The sequence below is a fragment of the Alligator mississippiensis genome, chromosome 1 (assembly GCF_030867095.1).
Source record: "Alligator mississippiensis isolate rAllMis1 chromosome 1, rAllMis1, whole genome shotgun sequence".
NCBI lineage: Eukaryota > Metazoa > Chordata > Crocodylia > Alligatoridae > Alligator > Alligator mississippiensis.
Genome location: NC_081824.1, coordinates 119,071,609 through 119,089,239, shown reverse-complemented (window position 1 = coordinate 119,089,239; position 17,631 = coordinate 119,071,609). Strand labels below are relative to the sequence as shown.

The following is a 17,631-nucleotide window of genomic DNA, read 5'->3' as shown; positions in this document are numbered from 1 at the left end:
GCGCATTAAATTTAAGCATGCCTAAATGCATATGTAGACACATCCAATAGGTACTGTCCTATTCAGTCACTTTAAATAGGCACTTATTTTTCTGACTTTTTTCTGATTGGCAGTATAATATTGTCATTTACTTGTATACATTTATATTAGCTATTGGACAGCGTCCCTGTACTTTTAATTACATTTTTTAACATTTGCCTAAGAGATGAGTTTGGCATAATTGGCTTAGATTGTCAGCATTGCTCTGAGCTTAAAGTCCTTTCAATTTCCTACATTGTTCTGCCTTAATCCATCTGGCAATGTCTGCTGCTATTTGGATTGAGTCTGAGCATTTTACTTACATTTCCAATTTAAAGTATTTCCAGAAACGTGTAGGTTTTCATCATTTGAACATGTCTTTCTATTTAACAAATTTTGTTTGGGGATAAAAGTATCACCATCTCTGGAAAGCTTTTTTTTGCCTTAATTGGCTGGCATACAAAATTCATAGGGGATGTGAGAGGAAAACTGCAGTTAAAGTAGTAAAACAAATTCTATTGTGTTTTATCCTTATGGCTATTTTATTTCTTTTTGTAAATATTATCTGTTAACAATACCTTTTCCATCTTTATAGTTTTCTTTTTATCTTTTATATCCCCAAAAATACATAATAATTATTTTGGCACAAATTTAAGAACAGATCCTTACAGAGGCAAAATTCCACATCCACAGTAGTTTGATTAAGAAGGATCAAGGAGGTAATCAAGTCCAAATGCTATGCATGTGCATGCATACCCATATTGCTACAGATAATATATGCATAACATATCATGTACACACATTGCTCAAGATGAAACTGGCAGATAGTTGTAATAAAACATGACTCATTTTAACTGGCTCTTGCAAAAACTGAGGAAGGGTACAAAAGGGTTCATGCTGTCCCACACCCCTGTGTGCCTCGAGTGGAAGGGCCAGTCTTTTTGTTACAGTTTCTCACAAGGAGTAGCACATGTACTGCTCCCCATGTGTTATAGGGAAGGACCAGTAAAGAGAGCACCTCCTTCTGTACCTATCAGAGGAGCAGACACTGCAGGAGTAGTTCAGCGTCTATAAGAACACAGGTCTGAACACCTCTTTCCTTAATGACCTAGTCTGTCTGGCCCTTTGTGAACAGAACCAGAACTATTTTTTTCATGTCTTAAGTCACTCCTATTAATTATACATTATTGGGAAAGATTCCAATCTTTTTCCCACATCTGTTTAATGAAGGCAAGAGAGTACTTGAAAGATACCATCTTAAAAACTCAAAGCTAGAGTTTATTACTCATCGTTCAGGGCTGGGAGCTACTGCAGAATTGCCTGATATACAAGGCTAAATTAGGGTTTGGGTTCTTCAGCTGTATGCATTGTATGGATAACTTTTTCTCCAATTACTCCCTTCGGTAAGAAGAAAGTTATCCAACCAGTTTAGTGTGAAATATCTTATAGCTCCTATAATTAATATTCTTGTTATGATCTTGACTGTCTTACAGTCTGGAATAATAGTGGGGTTTCCCCCAATTCAAAGTGAAGAAAAGGATCTGGCCCACAATTCTGAAATGGATTCTGCTGATGGCTACTTATGAAATCTTTTTTCACCACCTCCAAAATGTGTATGTGCATATGTATAAATATTATATTGTGTAGTATTGTATTAGATGAAATATATAGTACAATTAATGTATTAAATGTACATATATTCACTACATTATTATTAAATATTAACATTTATTATTTATATGAAGTATGTATACATAATGTTTCATGTGTAAGACTATTACATTGTGTGTATAACATGCATATAACACACAGACATTATTACTGTATACAGATTAAAGTGACAATATTTAGTTCATGGAGTTCTATTAAATGAGTTGGGAAAACTAAAACTTATTAGGAAAAATCTTAACCCTCCTGAAATCAATTAAATTTTTCCAATGACTTCAGGTATGAGGATTTCAACCATGGTATCTTTCTACAGACTCTCCAACAACTATTAGGAAGGATTCTAGTTCTCCTGGATAAAAAAAGCTTGTGCATGTTAACTTATGACCTCGCCAAGCTGGCAGGGACATACATAGGGAAATATTTATAGGGAAATATTTTCTCACATTTTATTATTATATTCATTTGCCCAAAGTACTAATAAATAAATCAGAAAGGTTAGGATGTGTGTCCAGCAGAGCCTGAGTTGTACCATAAAGTTCCCTAGTTAATCAACTAACAAATCTACCAATGTAATCCCTATATTTCTAATTCAAACCATCTCAAAGACTTTGGCTCTTACAGGCAGATTCAATTATATTATTTATTAGTAATTTAAAGTTATATCCACTGAAGTACAGTATTCTTAAAGAGCCTGGTTTCCTGCCATTTAAATTGTCTTTTTAATTGTTCAAAGGATTCAAGTTTTACTGTTGTTCTTGAAGTTGCAGTAGCATCTCAAATGAGTTATTATGGAGTGATATTGTAGCCATGATGGTCCAGGAATTGTGAGAGGCAAGGATTTTTGTGGGTGATGTTTAAGCCTATCCCAACCATGCAGTCAGTATAGTAAAGGATATCACCCACTGTCAGTATAGTAAGGATATCACCCACAAAAGTCCTTACCTCTCTTATTAATAAATAGCTGCTCAAGATACAAAAGTCATCCTCCTATACATCTGCTCTTAACTTCACAAGAAAAACTTGCTTAAAGGGTGAAATATATTAATGTGTATATTTTAATTGTTTCAATTCTCTTGTAAATTGAGAGAAAATAAAGTGACTAAAATGTCTGGTCTGGCAAAAACTCTGACCTTGGAAATTAAAACAGATGAACACCAAGCGCACAGTTCTGTGCATCAGTTAACCTCTGCTATGTGATGGCAGGCATAGGGTATAATTTAAATTGTAACAATTTCTGCATGTTCCTAACTAGCTGTTTCCTTTCCAATTTTAAAGAGGAGTGCCACCACCTGCTACTTATATAATAGCATGGTGGCTAGAGTACTTGCACAGGAAATGGGATACCTCAGTTCAGTGTCCATCTCCTGAAAGGGTTCACACCTGTATCCCCTGGTACACTATTTGTAATCTTTGATAAACTCTTCTATAGCACTTGATATCACTGATCACCAAATATTCCTGCCTTACCTTCAAACAGTCATGGAAATGGCACTCCCTGTTCTCTGTCAAATGCTAACGCACATTAGCGAAAGCCCACAGGTTTTTTGTGATGCTTTAATGTGTATTTAAATAGGCTAATGTGCATTAAAGCTCACGTGTAGATGCACCCACTGTTTCCCAGTTCTCCCAATGCGTAGCACAGATCAGCACATGGTTGAAGGGTAGCTAGCTAAGCTTGTCTGACTAACAATCTTCTAAGAAAACTAGGAGGAGCCTAACTCAGAAATAATGTGACAGTCAATACCATTTGATTTGGGAACTAAATGACATAGTGTTTATCATTAAAAATGTAGGGATGATTACTGTCATAGGAAAATGAGTCATCCAGTCTATAATACCTGCCCATCTAGTTTGATGCATAACTTAGAAACAATACTCTGCTACGTTGGGAAATACTTATGAGCCTACAGGGAGAAAACATCCCTTTGAATTTGTATGCCACCGAAGTGTAACTCTTCTGATGAAGTAAGCACCCTGATTACAAAAGCTAATGCTATACAACTTTGGTTTAGTCTGTAAAGATGCAAATCTACTTAATAGCCTTAATACTTATATAGACATTTTATCCTTTCCAAAGATAAGAGTTCTGCACATCAGTGGCTTTCTCTTACTAGCCTTTGCTGTTCTTTTATGTTGTTTTCCTCTGTAAGAGTGCTAAGAAAATCATTCACCGCTCTTCTACTTCCTCTGTTAAGACATTGGGGCTGATCTTTGCTCATTTGAGGGCTATTGTAGGCACTACACTCTACCTGTTCAATCCTTGTGCAATTAAAAGTGGGAGCACTGCAACTTTATCCAAGATGGGTGGACACAGTCAGAGCTGACCCTGGAATGTAATCCTATATGCTTGTCTAGTTTACCCACAACACACCTTCCCTAGGCAAAGAGCCAGGGCTGGTAAAAATAGTTTGGTTTTTTTCTAAGCAGAAAGGAAATGAAAAGAGTGATGGTGAAAGTGACAAGAAACTAACAACAAAGGGATTGTGACAGGAGTTTCTTGGTGGATGAAAGGAAAGATTTAAAAGAATGGTGTGGTGCTAAGTCAGTTCTTTTATTTCTGAAAAATATGTTAGATTAGGACCAGTGGCAATGTGTAAGGGGTGCACATGCACCCCCTGAGAGCGCTGGTGCACCCCCTGACAGGCCGTGCTCCCCACTTAGGTGACGGGCAGGGGGGGCAGTGGGAGCACCGGTGCCCCCCACTGTGAGCTCCAGCTAGGGAGTGGGAGTGCTGAGGTCACTTCTGGAAGCACCACAGCCGCCACCAGAAGCCGGTGAGTGAGATCCGCCACAGGGCCTCCCCCGGCTGGCAAGTTTGGCCACAGGGGGACCCTCCCCCTGGTCGCTGACTGGTCACTGGCGGGGCATGTGCCCCCCCTGAGTAAGGTGGCACTAATTTCCCATGATTAGGACTGATCTCAAGTCCTTTTTACAAGCTACCTAAATAAATCCTTTGTGGTTTGTACTCCACTTGACTTCCTTTGCTATTCAAGTTAGCCAAGAGCAATTTCCTTAGGGCTTTTTAGGTTGTTACTTTTGAGTTCTTGGATTTCAAAATGTGTGCCATAGCTATTTGGATTAGCATTAGCATTACATTTCAGGGGGAAGAGGTTACTTGTGGGCAGAGAAAAAGGAGACCAAAGAGATAAAACAGCAGTAAAAAGAACTGGAGAAATGACTGGAAATGTGGGAAGCTGATGCATTTATAGTTCTAGAAAAATACTGCCTTAATTTCTTCCAAGATTGAGAGAGCTCCCAAGCTGCAAAATTTTGAATGTCTTGGAGGTGCGCTTGTATGAAAGGAAAGAAAGTTTTGTCCTCCTTTTTTCCCCTCATGGTATTGAGAACTGGCAATTCCCAGGGGCAATTGTTCTGGTAGGGTAGTTCCTAGGTACCTAGGCTAGTAGTTTCGGAACAGCCAGTTTAATCTCTATTTGTGTGCTTACGCACCACATTATATCGAAAGGAGCAAGTAAAAGAAAACAAGTTCCCAAATAGAATTGCTTTTTAACAGTGTGTTTCCTCAATTGTCTTCTCATTTGGGCTCATTGGCTGTGCAATGAGGAAAACAATTGGATGTGAATAGAACTGGCAGCCTTTGGCAGTGGAAATCTCTTGAACTGGAAAGAGCTAGCAAGGGGCTGTTGGTTATGTTTGCACTCTACGGCCAGCTTTATGATTTGGGTGGTCTAATGGCTGAATGGAGGACTCCCTAATTACTGTGACATTCCTCACACTTCTCTACTGCCAGTAGTATCACGGGTAGCAACAAATCGCTCTATCAGTGTTTCCTCTGTAGAGCGCGGGGCCTGATTCTGGTTATGGGAGCCACTTGTGCCAACAGGTGGTCCTAGATGAACATTGTTGTTAGTGGGACTGGTTGGATTGTCTACCACTTAAGGTTACCCAAGTTTTCTTATTATAAGACTCTGGTTTCAGCTACTTAAAATGTTAATCAAACTTCAATCATCTGAGCTAAAATTGTAAAGCTAGTTCTTGCCTCAGGCTATGCTTCTGCAGATATTTAAGCCGAAAGAGTATAGGATTACCAAAAATGAAACTGGGAAAAATGATGTGTTTTTGTCCATATTTTAAAAATCTTGCAAACTTTTTCTTTTGGTGTTTCTAGCACTGCCACTGCTTCAGAGAATGGATTTGAAATTTGGAAATAGGGTGGCTTTTGCCATCAGGCACATGCCTTCTGCCATCCCCACAAAAATCAGTTGAATTTGGCCAAGTTAATTTTCAGTAGTGACTTAGATTTTTAGCAGTTAGATTTCGCAAAGATACCATCTCCAGTACTGCCAACTTGCATGATTTTTGGCATTGTTCCTAAAGTCTACGCTTAGGGTATATGAAAATCTTAGTTTTTATATCTTACATATATAGAGATATATATCTATCTACATCTAGATGCAGTGTTGCCAACTCTCATGATTTCTGGCCCTGTTCTTAAAGTCTGCATTTCAGGAATCTGAAAAATGTAGCTCCTTCTCTTACGTAGCTATAGATATAGGTATCTATCTATCTATAGCTATAGCTATGTAAAAGAAAAACTACATTTTTCATATCTATCTATCTATATCTAAATGCAGTGTTGCCAACTCTCATGATCCTTGGTGTTGTTCTTGAAGTCTATGTTTTGGGAATGTGAAAAATGTGAAAATCTATAGATATGTAAAAGAAAGCGCTACATTTTTCATATATAGTTATAGCTACTTGAAAGAAAGCGCTACGTTTTTCATATACATCTATGTCTATAGACACGTAAAAGAAAACGCTATGTTTTTCATATTCCCAAAGCGTAGACTTTAAGAACAGCGCCAAAAATCACGAGAGTTGGTAACACTGCATCTAGATATGTGTTGCCAACTCTCGTGATTTTTGGCCTTGTCCTTAAAGTCTATGCTTCAGAAATATGAAAAATGCAGCGCTTTCTTTTCCATATCTATCGGTAGATCCATCTATCTATATCTATAGCTATGTAAAAGAAAAGAGTTGTTCATATCTATCTATCGATATCTATAGGTATGTAGAAGAAAGTTCTACGTTTGTCATCCCTCTCTCTCTCGAGATGTATATCTATAGAGATATCTCTCTATAGATATGTATATGTATATCTGTAGAGAAATATATCGATATATCCCGACAGACATGTAAAAAGCAAGCGCAAAGCCTGCCCCCCTTCCCGAAGCGCAGGCTTTCAGAGCGACGCCAAGCAGGAGGGGCGCAGGCACGGGGCGCCTCTGCCGCGCCCGCCCGAGGGCAGGACGGGCCTATGCCCTGCAGCTGACTCGTAGCTCTTGCCGGTCACGCCTGGGGGCCTGCGTCTCCTGGGCGGCCGAGGAGGGACGCTCCCACCCTGTCCTCCACTGGCCCAGATTCCGATGCTGAGGGGGCAGCTCCGTCGGTGCGGCAGGACGCAGCCCCAGCCCCTGGCGGCTCCGCCCGGCCCCCAGAGGAAGCGGTGCCGGCTCATCCCCACCCCCGCAGCGCCCGGGCTCCTCCCCGCGCCGCCTCAGCCAGGGCAGCCCCGGCCCGGAGCGCGCGGGGCTGGGGTGGTGCGCCGCAGCCCCCCGCCGATGTGTCCGCCCGCCTGGCGGCGCCGCGCGGGGGCCCCCTGCCCGCCCCTCCTCGTCCTGCTCGTGCTGCTCTGCCGCCCGCCGCGCCCCGCGCGCTCAGGTAGGGCTGCGCTGCTGCCCGCGCCGGTCCTGCGGGGGCACGTGGAGGGCAGGGCAGGGCAGGGCAGGGGAGCCGAGAGGGCTGCGGGCTGCCCCCTCCTCTCCTGGGAGCAGTTGTTCCCTCCCCGGGTGGCAGTTGTGCCGGCAGGGTAGCTCCTAGGTAGCTAGGCTGGCGGCTTCAGAGCAGGCAGCGTAACCTCTATGCGATTGTGAGCGTGCACAGCGAAAGGAGCGAGGAAAAGAAAAACAAGTTCGCAAAGGGAATTGCTTTCCTTTTTAACAGGGTGCTTTCTCAGTCCTCCCAATCTCCTTCTCGATCTCTTTTGGGCTCACCGGCTGTGCGGTGAGGAAGACAGTTGGGTGTGAATGCCTGTGGCAGTGAAAAAAACCTCTTGAACTAGAGAAAGAGCTAGCGAGAGGTTGGCGGTTAGGTTTGCGCTCCCCGGGCAGCTTTATCATTTGGGTGGTCTAAGAGGGAGGCGGCTCAATGGAGGGCTCTGTAGTTACCGGGACTTTCCGCACAGTTCGTGGCTGTCAGTGGGACCGCGGGTACCAACAACTCGCGCTCTTGCTGTGGCCTGTAGAGTCAAGCCAAGGTCCAAGGGCTGATGCTGCAGGAGTGCGAGCAGCACTGCACGTGTGAGCAGGGCTGGCCTTGCTTTGAACCAGGGGTCAGGCTCAGTGACCGCCTGAGGTCCCCTCCAGCCCCCATTGTCTGGGGTTGTCTCTGATTTTAAGTGAACTTTCATGCACCAGTTCCTCAACTGCAGTGATTCTCAGGCAGGGGTACCTTGAGATCCTCTCCAGGGTGCCACACCATGCCAGCCTGGTTAGGTGTGCCATCGGATTCATAGGAGAAGCCCAGAGGTTTCATAGACAAATCGTAGAAAAGGAGGCCTGGAAGGGATCTCCAGAGGCCCCTCTAGTCCACTGTTTCTCAACCCATGGGTCACAAGAGTATATGAATGGGCCACCAACTTTAACAATGGATCAATGAACGTTTACAATGGATTCTCCTTTAAAGGAGAAAAATGTGGGAAACTCTGGCGTTTCTCTTGCAAGCTGGCCGAGCTCCAGCCTGCGAGGGGCTGATTGGGGCCCCCCATGCCCCTCATACTGGGGGGCTGGAGCCTGGGGGCAGCGGGTCAGGAGTGAGGGACATGGGGTCAGGACTGGCCATTGATATTTACAAATGGGTCCTGATACAGAAAGGGTTGAGACCCACTGGTCTAGTACACTCCCCCCACCCCAATTCCACCTTTCTGACCTGTTGGGGTCTTTCTGAGTTCTTTGCAGTGGAAAAAATGCTCTCTTATTTTTCTATAATCAAATCACAAGTGAAAATTAAGACACTGCCTCCAGTCTAAAAAGGTTAAGAGCCAGGGTTCCCTGCAGCCCCAGTCCTGTCGAAGTCCGTGTTTGCAGTCGGCAGTTGCCTTTCTCTGGTGGACCATGTCCAAATGCTGAACTCTGAACTTCTAAGTGTGTTTGGGAATTCAGCCCCTGAGTGTTTGGATACAGGGTTTTGACCCTGCCCATTATACTTATAAAATCCAGATGCAAAGGTTGTATCCAGGCTCTTATATCAGACAAGTGCCTGTTAATAATGTGGGGGAGAGGGGAAAAGATGGTCATACAAGGGTATAAAGAAGTTATCAGACACATGATGTGAAACTATTATTTAAGAGTAGCTGTTAGTAAAACCACCTCAGAAGGCACTTCATGCTATAAGACATACTTTTTTCAAATTTCTTCTATGGTTCTCAATTTTGTAAAGATTGTTTAAAATCCTGCCTGATACGCATTCCTTTGTGCTCTCTAACTTTTCGCCTTCCTTTAAGTAATAAATATCAGCAAAGTAACTTTCATTTTTGTTTCTTGTTAGTTTCAATTCAAGCTCTCTGGCTTCAAGATTTCAAACACTGCCAGTGATTGGGGTGGGGAGTAGTGGGGGAAGGGTGTGTGTGGGGGGTGTTTAGACCCCCCCCCCCAGCTCTTTCCCCAGTTTTTCTCCAAAAATATGTTAATGTTAGATTTTTTTTAAGTGTGTATTTACCAAATGCAAATTTCTAGGCAAATGTAAGGTAACAATACCCCTCTGAAATATTATTTAAATGTAAATTGGTACCCAAAACTTTCTAGGTACTTGCAGACACAGAGAAAAATACAATACCTGTTCCAAGGAGTGTTCACTCTGAATGGACAAGAGAAGAAAGAAAAGGGTAATGGTTACAGCAAATAGACAAGTTGGAAAGATTTATGATAAGCACATTCCATGTGTTTGAGGGGGAGTTTTAACTATAAAGTATCAGCACCTCTTACACCCAAGCCATTATTGGGGACTCGTCTCACAGCTGTTAATCCATATTGTGTTCCTTAATAAATTAACCAACGGAGGATTATTCCTCCATTGCTCGAGACTGCAGGGGGGCTGTTAGGAAGGCGGAGACAGAACTAGTGATCAGGATCAAAGATAACAAGAAGTCCTTTTTTAAACACATAGGGAGTAAAAATAAGGCACAGGGTAAAGTGGGGCCCCTGCAGAACACGCTTGGCAATCTGGTGGTTACACCAGACAATAAAGCTAACCTCTTTAACAAATTCTTTGCCTCCATTTTTCTGATCAGGGACCAGGACCTCCCCCCACCAGGCTTCCAGACGGACTCAGGAGAGCCACTGCCAGGCCTAGGGTCCAGGAGGACCGAGTTCGGGAACTTCTAGCGGGGCTGGACGTGTTTAAATCAGCAGGTCCAGATGCTCTCCACCCCAGGGTGCTGAGGGAATTGGCAGGGATCATTGCAGGACCCTTGGCATGGCTTTACGAGCACTCATGGTGCTCTGGCCAGGCACCAGAGGATTGGAAAAAGGCCAATGTGGTCCCCATTTTCAAGAAAAGGAGGAAGGAGGACCCAGTAACTATAGGCCCATTAGTCTTACCTCTGTCCTGGGGAAGATCTTTGAGAAAATTGTCCAGGAGCACATCTGCAAGGAACTAGCAGGGGAGATAATGCTGAGGGGCAACCAACATGGGTTCATTAGGGGCAGGTCCTGTCAGACCAACCTGGTGGACATCTGTGACCAGGTCACAAAACCCTTGGATGCAGGTGTCGCAGTGGATGTTGTCTTTCTGAACTTTAGGAAGGCATTCGACATTGTCTCTCACCTCATTCTCATTAAAAAAACTAGGCGACTGTGGCATTGATGCCTACACAGTCAGACGGGTCGCAAATTGGATAGAGGGCTGCACCCAGAGAGTGGTGGTGGATGGGACATTTTCCACCTGGAGGGATGTGGGCAGTGGAGTTCCCCAGGGCTCGGTCCTCCTGCCTGCACTGTTCAACATCTTCATCAGCGACTTAGACAAGGGGGTGAAAAGCACCTTGTTCACATTTGCGGATAACACTAAGTTGTAGGGAGAAGTGGGCACGCTAGAGGAGAGGGACAGGCTGCAACTAGAACTGGTTAGGTTACAGGGGTGGGCGGATGAGAACAGGATGGGTTTCAGTACTGACAAGTACAAGTTATTGCACCTGGGGAGGAAGAGCCAGCAGCATACCTACAGGCTGGGGAACTCCCTTGTCAGCACAGAGGCAAAAAGGGATCTTGGAGTCGTTACTGATTCGAAGATGAACATGGGCCGCCAATGTGAGGACGAGGTCAGGAAGGCTAACTGCACCTTGTCATGTATCCACAGATGTATCATGAGCAGGTCCAAGGAGGTGATCCTCCCCCTCTATGCGACATTGGTCAGGCTGCAGTTGAAGTACTGCGTCCAGTTCTGGGCGCTGCACTTCAGGAGGGATGTGGCCAGCATCCAGAGGGTCCAGAGGAGGGCCACTCGCATGATCAGGGGGCAGCAGGGCAGACCCTGTGAGGAGAGGCTTTGGGACCTGAACCTGTTCAGCCTCCACAAGAGAAGGCTGAGAGGGGGCCTGGTGGCCGTCTATAAACTTACCAGAGGGGACCAGCAGGGAATGGGAGAGGCCATGTTCCCCCAAGCACTACCCTGAGTAACTAGGAATAGCGGCCATAAGTTAACTCAGAGTAGGTTCAGGCTAGACATCAGGAAGCAGTACTTCACAGTCAGGGCGGCTAGGATCTGGAACCAACTTCCAAGGGAAGTGGTGCTCGCTCCTATCCTGGGGGTCTTCAAAAGGAGGCTAGCTAATCACCTGGCTGGGGTCATTTGATCCCAGCATTCTTTCCTGCCCATGGCAGGGGGTCGAACTTGATGATCTACTCAGGTCCCTTCCAACCCTACCAACTATGAAATCAGGGTCTTAGTGGGTTTGAGCTATTCCCTTTAATCATCATTCCCCACTTACCTCTGAGACCTGAGCACAATCAATCAGTCTCTCCCCCTGAATGGTCACCACATCAACTTGTTTGAGAATCAGCCCCACTTTGCACAAGGCCAAAGAAATCACAGCAGAGGAAACAGCAAAGAAAATATTGAAGGAAATGCCTACACCCTAAAATTGCTAAGACTTGTGATTTTGTTTTCCATTTTATGTGTTTCAAAGTGCTGAGTGGGAATGTCCATGCCTATTTGGACAAGCAGCAGCAGAAGCATTGCTTGTGTAGGGAAAGTAGGTTCAGGCCCAAATCGTGCACAGTGCTGAGATGCTCTCGTGCAGTGGTTCTCAAACTTTTTTTTTCACAGACCACTTGAAAATTGCTGAGGGTCTTGGCAGACCACTTAAACTTTTTTTTGTTCTACAAATCAAAGCACACAACTCGTATTTTAATATCAGTAGTCTTACCTTACAAGTACAGATATTCTCGATTGCTCTGCAACCTTTCTGCGGACCACCTGAATGGAGCTCGTGGACCAGTGGTGGTCTGCGGACCACAGTTTGAGAACCTCTGCTCTAGTGGCTTCATTCTTGGTTCTTGGTGACTGACCATCAGCAGTAATTCTGTGGAGGTCAGTGTACTATAAAGGTTGTAAGAGGTGAATTGGGCCCAGCTACTTACCATCCTACAGGACTTCTTCAGAATGCCAAAACAAAATTGTTTGAAATATTTTAAGGGCTGGGACTGGAGTTGATTCCTCAGACACCCAGTTCATATTCTTGCTCTTTTTCCCACCTGCTAGGGATCATTGCACTACTATACCAAATAGGTAAGAGATTCACTTGGGGCCAATTAAACTAATATCAAATCTCCCACTGGTTCCAAAGGAAGCAGGATTGTGCTCTTCAATGTTTTATCCCAGATGCTTTTGAGAAGCCATGATAATAGCATGTCAGTTAACTCTTTTGACAGTTCATTCTTTTGTACCATCTACAATCCTGACATTGTTGACAAAATGTGCTCTTTCGCACAGAACTACCTTTTAGTTTAGTTTTACTTCATCTAATTTAATCCATTAAGCATGAAAGTTCAGTAAATGGAAGGCAGGGTCCTCACCAATTGAAACACACTCGTACAGCCTATTTACCTTCTATAGACAAGCATAGAGAGCCTTTCTTTGGCTGCTGCTTCTTGATTCTGGATTTATTTACCACATTCTGTTTGAGTTATAGCTGCAAGCCAAACTTCTCATTATTTACGAGTTCAAAGGCACAATGCTATAAATATTAATCAGTTATAAATTCCAATTTTCAGAAGGGCTTGAATTGCAGAAGAATATTGCTCCAGGTCAGAAACTGTTGAATGGAGCGTAGGAGCAATTCTGTTGTGAAATTGGTGCCTGTTTGCTTGCTTTTTCCTTTCTTTCTGCCTTTTTTTATTTATCTTTTTAAATTTACAATGTTTATTATTGTTTGAAGAAGATACAAAATAAAAAGTGAAAAAAGGGTTTTGCTGGTTATTAGTAATGGTTCCTCATTCTCCTTCAGGAAAGGAAGAGATAGGATCATCAGCTGACTGGGAGCATACTGACAGTGTGTCACTTAAGCATTCTTACCGATGCAGTCAAGTATGTGAAGATGTAATGGGAGAGATGTGCAAGGGTAAAGCAATCACCTCAGTCTTCGCCTATGCTCTGATGGCACAAGGCAGCTGAAAAGCTATTTTAATTATCCTCCTCCCCCAGTTTTGTAGTATAGCCAAAGGATTCACAGGTACAACACACCTAATATAGTAGGTCTAAACTACTAGCTCTCAGCAGTGGAGTCATGGCTAGAGTATCCTGCTACTCCAAGGGTGCATCTATACATGTGAATATTCATACAACCCAATAAACTCCAGTGCAGTTTGTGCTGGAGTTTATTTCTCCCTGGGCATAGCATTTACATGTGTGCCAGGGACCACAGCACGTTGAGCTGGGGCAGCACATCCCTGGCTGGCAAGGGCCCCAGGAGTCAGCCTGCCAGCCTGGGGCTGCACCAGCCTGGCTCAGCGTGCTGAGGAGGGCCTGAATAGGGCATGAGGGTGCGTCAGTGTGGAACCTTCGTGCCCCAGCCAGCCCCATCTGCATCTACACATGCGTTGCAGTGGAGTAGATAACTCTGCCATAGGATAGTACTTGTCTCTTGATAGCTCCACACATGTAAACCAGTGATACTTTTTTATGGAGATAATTAGGCAGCTCTGCAGTAAGCATCTGATGTAGATGCGCCCCAAGATTCCCAAGCTGTCAAAGCAGCCCATCAGTGCCAGATATGATCAAGTATAAATTGAGGAAGTCCTGAAACTATTCAGTTCTCCTGAGGACCTGGTTTAGGACTGGGAAAGGTACACATGGTAGGGGCATCAGTGTGGTTGAAAGCTATCTTTGCAACTGAAGTTAAGAGGCTTAGTTCTGGCATAGTTCAAGCTCTGTACCTTAATTTCTCTGTTTTGGATTTACTGTTGTTTGGCATCTTTATGAGGAGTGTGGTAGAGATCAAGATCAAAAGAATGTACCATTTTGTTTTTTAATTTCCATCCATGCTATTTTAGTAGATGTTTTAGTAGATGATTCTTATAGTAGGTGGATCGTGCTCTGGTATTTCTAATGTCTTTGAAAATGGGCTGTTCCAGAGTACCCTAATCCAATTATCTGTGCATGACCTGCCAGGATAAAATTCTCACGATTTCTAAAGGAGAGGAACCTTAGTGGGATCTTAATAAAGCAATGTTTCAAACACAGTCCAAATACCTATACTTCATAAAGAAATTGCAAGGTGGTGATTTCATTACTGAATCAATGAAGAAATCAAGCAACATAACAGGCTCTTGACTATGTGAAAGAACTTAGCAATTTCCAAGAGTAATTCTGAGGATACAGGAAAGGAAGAAACTACCTCTCTTCTCAGGTACCAGGCATGTGTATCACAGATCACTGCATCCTCTTCATCAATTTAACAAAATATATTTTTAAAACTAGTTAGGTTTCTTGCTTCTAAGGGGAAGCTGTTCCTAAACCTCACTTTTTGGGTGGTGAAAAAACTTCTAATTTTAAGCCTTAGTTTATTCATGGGTAGTTCATACTCTTTAAATCCTGACTGGAATGATCTAGTTGGTCCTGCTTTGAGCAGGCGGTTGGACTAGATGACCTCCTTGGGTTCATCCCTTCCCTAATTTTCTATGAATAACAGGTGTGTCTATAGATTTTCTATGGATAACAGGTGTGTTCTCAGAATAACAAGTGTGTCTTCTGAGAAGACAGCTTTCAAGGTCATATCATAATTTCTTTGAACAACTCAAGAACTATCAAGATTCAGAAGTACATGTTGTGGGCCTTTGCTTCCAAATCATCTCTCTTTGTGGTTATTCTAGCACTTTGTTATTTTTGCTGTCAAGATTAAACCAAATTATTTCTATGTTTTAGAAAATAACTGGAGTCCTTCACTGGGATAATAAGCAACTGTACCATTTCCATCAAGTAAACTTGAAGATATATTTTCCTTTTATACTTACCAGATCAGTGAAATACACAAAATAAAATTCTAAAATAAGAATTTGTTTGGGGAATAAGGAAGAGAAAGAGAAAGAAGGTACAGAATACTTATTATCTATAACAACACATGGCATAACCTGTTGCTGTCACACACTGAACTTCTAATTTAGTGTGCAGCACACATCTAACAAACAGATACTTATATACCATTGTGGATATACATTGCATGTCCTAGCGGTCCATTAATAAAAATTAAGCTAACCTTAGAGTGATAATTAGACATGGCTCAAGAGGTCTTGATGAGAACAGACAGATCATTGGTTACTGTGAATTATTAAGGTATGATCTTTTGACCTGGTTAAATTAGCAAAGAGTTGAAAAAGCATGTTAATGCGGTGTTAGTACCAAGAATGTTAGTGAGAAAAGGTCAGTTCATTCTAAATGACAGTTTTCACAATATCAGAACCCTTGGCCCCTTTAGGCACACCTAATATTTTATATTACTGTGGAATAAACTTATTGCACATATGCAGTAGAGCTGAATTATGGCTGCTGTGAGAGCATCCATATATTTGGAGTTTCAGGAAAAGGGCCTGGACCTGCCCTAAATCATCTAAGAAAAAGGGAGACATGAGGCAGATGGCTGGATTGCTTGATCTTTAATTGTGGTATGCTCAGGCTTTGTCCAGTGGGTACTTCAGAAGAATGAATTTCATGAAGAAAAAAGAGCAGAAAGGAAAGAGAAACTGGATACAGGATATAAAAGTGTAGGTGTGTGGAATACTACATAAGAAAAGAATGATCCCTCTGTAAAATCAAGTTGTTTTTTTTTGCTGCCTTATAAACTCTACGTTACTTTCTCTCATAACAAGCTGTTTCAGGTTAATGATGTGATTGTGCCTTTGTGCATGCTTAGCTTGCATTTCAGTGTTCCAGGTTTGAATACACCTTACCATAGAATCAAACTTGAAAAGACTTCAAATGTCACTTAGTTTACACCCTGCATGAATGCAGAATGAGCTACCTGTTAATTAGAAATAATCAGAAATTATACTTAGGTAAGGTAATTTTTATACTATAAGCATACTGTAATATTGGTATTTAGAGTAAATGAGAAAGCTGAATTTGCTTTGCTGCTCCATATGCTAACCTCCTTTTTCAGTTGCTAACTTCACTGTCACTAGGATAGAATATCATTCTATAATGTAATGGCTTTCCTTAATTCCAAGACAAACACGACCATGTAGTACTGCTAAAGTCTTTTTGTATGTTGTTTCAGGTGTTTGTTTTTCATTGTAATGGCTTGTATGGAACTTGGAATTTAATATTTATTGTTTGATTTATTTCCAAGAGGCAGCATTATTTTTGCTAGTGGGGAATGTATTCATTTGGAGTAACTCCTTCCAATAATATCAAATTGACTGATAGTTGAGTGAGACAAAACCACAAGATTTAAACAATAAGTTAAAAAAATGGGGCGAGGGTCAAGCTAAGGCTCCTAGGCCTTCTCCTTTGAAGGAGCTCACATTTGTATCAAATACTTTATAACTAGGGTGGACCATATTATTTTTAAGGAAATCTGGGACGTGGCACTCCCTCTCCCTCCCCCAAGTCAGTGGTACTGCTGCAGGCAGACGCAGGTGGGCAAGGGAGCGAGGCACAGACCAGTGAGGAAGTAGAACCTGCCTGGTGCATCCTGCCTCTCTGACGGACTGTGCCCTGCACCCCTGCAATTCTGGGACTTCTGTTCTAATTTTCACCAACCAGACAGGACCAGCCTGTGAAATCGAGGACTGTCCTGGTCATACCAGGATATATGGTAACCCTATTTATTAACCAGCCCTAGATTTAAATAAGACGTCACTGAGAGACTCTTGTTTTAAGGATTTAAAGGTTTGCTTTGCAGCTAGCAATGTAAAAGGAACCTATCCAATCTATCTGTGGCCTGAGGGATTTTCCAAGAGATTTTCCAGTTGGTACAGAGCTGACAGAATAGTTCAAGCCTTCCTTTGAGCCCTTGGAATAGGGCATGTGCTGTAAAAGGAGACATTACTGGGCACATTGGACTCCAGATACTGTCTTGTGCCCAGAGCTTGAGGCTCCTGTAACTGTTGGCCACAAGCAAACCTTAGGATGGGTTCTGACTATAGGAAACACAAATAAACCTTAAAGCTACCTTTGCCCATTCTAGTATCTCTACTTCCATACCTGTGCTGAGTGTAAGAAGGGGATAATCAAGAATGAGACAGAGAGCGTTGCTTCGCAGGATATATGAATCCTGTATTCTGTTACAGTGATCTGTACATTTGAGTTGGATCACACTAAAAATCTGGATAGCAAGGAATGCATATCTGATTATTTCAATACAAAGAGGTAGGCTTGGGCTTTTTTTCCCTATTAGATTCTTAGGGGATTCCCAGAATTGGCAGACAGTGA

At 42.8% G+C, this 17,631-nt stretch overlaps 1 protein-coding gene across 2 annotated transcripts in view; it reads left to right on the top strand.

Moving 5' to 3' along the window:
• Positions 1-7,275: 7,275 nt before the first annotated feature.
• The window catches only part of IL20RA (interleukin 20 receptor subunit alpha), a 44,399-nt gene continuing 34,043 nt past the window's right edge, over positions 7,276-17,631 (top strand). The window contains exon 1 of one of the 2 annotated variants that reach the window (XM_019479469.2): positions 7,276-7,368. The gene's annotated coding sequence lies outside the window, so the exon portion shown is untranslated. The remainder of the gene's footprint in view (positions 7,369-17,631) is intronic. The other variant, XM_014605513.3, reaches the window with a different exon arrangement.